The sequence below is a fragment of the Phyllopteryx taeniolatus genome, chromosome 2 (assembly GCF_024500385.1).
Source record: "Phyllopteryx taeniolatus isolate TA_2022b chromosome 2, UOR_Ptae_1.2, whole genome shotgun sequence".
NCBI classification, from domain to species: domain Eukaryota; kingdom Metazoa; phylum Chordata; class Actinopteri; order Syngnathiformes; family Syngnathidae; genus Phyllopteryx; species Phyllopteryx taeniolatus.
In genome coordinates this window covers 40,880,226-40,884,543 of record NC_084503.1, presented here as the reverse complement: position 1 = coordinate 40,884,543, position 4,318 = coordinate 40,880,226, and the positions used below count along the sequence as shown (strand labels likewise).

The 4,318-nt window shown below is 46.3% G+C and overlaps 1 long non-coding RNA gene across 1 annotated transcript; it reads left to right on the top strand.

The window, feature by feature from the left end:
* Nucleotides 1–448: 448 nt before the first annotated feature.
* LOC133466282 (uncharacterized) lies at nt 449–4,067 on the top strand. Its single transcript, XR_009784909.1, has 3 exons — nt 449–506; nt 655–717; nt 2,101–4,067. It is a non-coding gene; the product is annotated as an uncharacterized LOC133466282 (long non-coding RNA).
* The last annotated feature ends 251 nt before the right edge of the window (nt 4,068–4,318 follow it).

Here is a 4,318-nt window from a genome sequence, read left to right as displayed (position 1 = left end):
TTACTGTGTAATTTTACACACCGTACAGTGATCATGTTCTCTTGCGGTTTGTCTTCTCTCGAAGCATCTTTCAAAGAAAAGAGGTCAAGGAGGGGTTCAGAGCCTGTTCAAGATACAAATGGCCACATCCCAAAAACATGCATGAATTGGAGACTCTAAATTGCCCGTAGGCATGACTGTGAGTGCGAATGGTTGTTTGTTCCTATGTGCCCTGCGATTGGCTGGCAACCAGTTCAGGGTGTACCCCGCCTCCTGCCCGATGACAGCTTGGATAGGCTCCAGCACGCCCGCGACCCTAGTGAGGAGAAGCGGCTCAGAAAATGGATGGATGGATGGATGGTATGAACCTTTGATTCAATGCAGGAGTACTGTGATATGGTATACTAGTGTATGTGTCAGTGGGATACCAGGATGAACTGGAGTTAATGCTTCTTAATATTTTCTTTCAGAAGAACTAGACATTATGACTCAAAAGACCTCAACTCCAAGACCATCCTCTGATGAAAGTAAGTCTAGGAGGGTTTCTGAGTCTGTTCAAGATTCGGAAGGTATTAATCTAACTTCAGATCAATTTCAGGGGCACTGTGCTATGATATATTGTGTGTGCCAGTAGGATGAACTTGAATAAATAATAATAATCTTCTTTTCTTGCAGAAGAACAAGACAATCTGACTAAGGACTTCAATGCTGATACCAAAAAAAGAACTGAGAAAACTGGTAACCTCTTCTTCCGTCATCTTAGTTTTGTTTCGTCCCACTGATGTGGTGTAACAATCATGTCAAATTGTGTTAGACCTATATATTTTTAATATGTTTTAAATTACACTTACTACACGAACACGAAATTCGGACTAAAAAAACTACTACGGAAACTACTGAACGCATACTCAATCTGCCCGTAACACTCATTGTTCCAGATCCATCCACCCATCCATTTTCAACACCGCTTATCCTGGTTAGGGTCGCGGGACGCTGGAGCCTATCCCAGCTGACTTCGGGCGAAAGGCGGATTACACCCTGAACTGGTCGCCAGTCAGTCACAGGCAACCATAGACACAGACAACCATTCGCACTCACATTCACACCGTCACTGAGTGGGAACTGAACCCACGCTGCCTGCACCAAAGTCAGGCGAGTGTACCACTACACCATCAGTGACTCATTGTTCCAGATATTAAAAAAAAAAAATTCCAGCATTCAACAGTCACGGTCACCAAGACGCTTCAGACGCTAACCAGTACAAAATTCATGAATTAAAGGAAATTAACACTAAATTGTGTGGGGAAAAAAGGCACATCCACGTTAAATCTCCTTCTTTTCCACTGTGTTGCCTCAACTGCAGCTGGTTAGCGGTTTAACTCGATGGTGGGTCACGAAGTCGAAGGTTGCTTTCTTTACTACTGTTCAACACAGACTCTGCAAAGGCTAATTAATCCACAGACAGAGATTTTGACGATGGCACGGTGAACTCTTACATACTTTGATGCAGGCTGCAACTGCGTCTTCCATCACAAGCTTGGGGCAATAAATGTATTCAAATCACAAATGTTGAAGCCATAATTTAATAAGATTATGATTTTACATTAATAATGTTGTGCAATTGAACAGTATGCAGACTTATTTTTATCCTAATACATAATATACAGCAATAACTGTCCCGTGGTAATGTTCTTGCCATAATTTAAAAATATGGAAATTTAGAACATTTTTTTCACGTGATTTTTTGTGAATTGTATTGAACTTTTATAGGTTGGCAGCTCTGTAATACTGGCAAGAGAATATAGCAGAAAACCATGAGTCCAATCCACTGCAAAAACACAAAACCTTACTAGTTGGAAAAAGAAAAAACAACTTACTGTACTTATTTTAAGACAGTTTTATCTTCTCTACATAAAAAAGGAAAAAAAGACTTTAAGGTATTTTTTTCCTGAAAATTTAGGCAAAAACAGTCAAAACGATTAAAAATAAGTACCGTAAAATATTTTCACTACAAGTTGGATAGATTCACTTTGTCGGATTGTGTTTTTGCTGTGTATATAGGACTGCACAATTTTCAATGAGGATGCCAGTACCTTTCTTCATTTCTAATTTCTGTTTCAGGTACGGATCAAAAAAAATTTCCCGGAAAGAAATTTCATCGGAAGCCTTGGAATGATGAAGAAAAGGCAGCAGTGTGGCGTCAGCGAGGAGCATACATCACTTAGGGGGCAGGTGGAGACAGGCTTGAGCAACGAGACGTGGAGGGTTGGGTGAATCTTTAAGGACTGTAGAAGCTTCAACTGGACAGAAGTGGGACTGATGATCTTGGTAATTGGGAAAGGGGGAGTGATCTTACGGGGAGTGAGCTTACAGTATTCAGTTTGAAGTGGAAGGTCGTGAGAAGAAAGGCAGACAGATTGGCACACCTTGTATTCGGGCGTCGGGGAGCGATGCCGGTGCGCCAGCTGTTTATTGCGTGCAGTGGACCGGGTCAACGCCGCACGTCTTTCCACACTGGCTGGATTCTCTGGAGATGTTCCTTGGTTGCGGGCACTGCCACTGCCTGCTCCTGTTCTTTGAATAATGCCGGTTGGCAACCATAGCAAGCCATGAATGGGGACATACCGGTAGCGGAACTGGTGAGGGACTTGTGGGCATACTCAATCCATGGGAGGAATGAGCTCCAGGAGGATGGGTTGCGTGTGGGAACACAACGGAGGGCTGATTCGAGGGATTGGTTTGCCTGCTCCGTCTGGCCGTTGGTCTGCGGATGATATCCTGACGACAAGCTGGCTGCTGCGCCCACCGCTTTACAGAATTCCTTCCATACCAGGGATGAGAACTGAGGACCTCTGTCAGAGACAATATCGATGGGAATACCGTGGAGTCTAAAGACATGCTGGACAAGGAGGTTAGCAGTTTCGAAGGTGGATGGTAGTTTGGGTAGGGATACGTAATGGACAGATTTGGAAAAGCGATCGACAATAGTGAGAATTATAGTTACCTTCAGAAGGAGGTAGAGTGGTAACGAAGTCCAGAGCATATGGGACCAAGGGCGGCTAGGGATAGGCAATGGACGCACCAGCCCAGCTGGGGGCAGGTGTGAAGACTTCCCTTGGGCACAGACGGAGCAGGCTTGGATGAACTCCCGGGTGTCTGGAACAAGGCTGGGCCACCAGAAATGCTGCCGGATGAAGTGAATGGTGCGGGTTGTGAGCCCACTGTAGAACGTCAGAGCGTGCGAAATCTGGTACGAGCAGGTGGTTTGGAGGCCCAGTCTTGGGATCCGGGTGAGTATTTTGGGACTCCTTAACCACGTGTTTGATCTGCCAAGTGGCTGCTCCAACAAAGCACGAGGAAGGAAGAATGGGTTCCGGTTTGTCGGGGCTGGTGGGGTGTGAGTAAAGTCGAGACAGGGCAGGAAGGAGAGATTGAAATTAAACCTGCTCAAGAAGGGAGCCCAGTGAGCTTGTCGAGGGTTAAGGCGTTTGGCGGAACGGAGGTAAGAGAGATTCTTGTGGTCTGTCCAAATGATGAATGGTAGTTCAGTCCCCTCCAGCCAGTGCCTCCACTCTTCCAAGGCCCATACAATGGCCAGTAGCTCTCGGTTGCCGAGATCGTAGTTCCTTTACGACTTTGCGTACATGGATGCGGTGTTCTTCGGGGGAGCGGGAGAAAATGAGACTGTCATCGAGGTATACAAACATGAACCGGTTGAGCATGTCACAGAGGACGTCAGTAATAAATGTTTGGAAAAATGCAGGGGTGTTGGTTAAACCGAATGGCATGACCAGATACTCAAAGTGTCCGAAAGGGTTATTGAAGGCGGTCTTCCATTCGTCCCCCTCTCGGTTACAGATGAGGTGGTAGGTGCTTCATATATCCAATATAGTGAATACCTGAGCGTCACTGAGGGGTTCAAATGAGGGGTCAATGAGGGGAAGTGGAGATTTATTCTTCACGGTGATATCATTGAGACCACGGTAGTCGATACATGGGCGGAGAGTGGTGTCTTTCTTTTCAACAAAAACGAAGCCGGCCCCAACTGGAGAAGAGGAAGGTTGTAGAGACAGCTGGAGGGAAGAGGCCCCCAGGAGATTAATTGCACAGTCATATGGGCGGTGGGGTGGGGGGGGGGGGGGGGGGGGGGGGTATAGAAATGACCAGGTCTTTACGAAACACGGGAGAGAGATCATGATATTCTTCAGGGACTCTGGAGAGGTAAACGGGCGTGGAAGAGGGTGGCGGTTTACCAGAGGGAGGTATAGCTGAGAGCAGGCAGTGTGAGTGGCAGTGAGGGCTCCATCCGGTGATGGCTAATTGTGTCCAGTCTATGGTG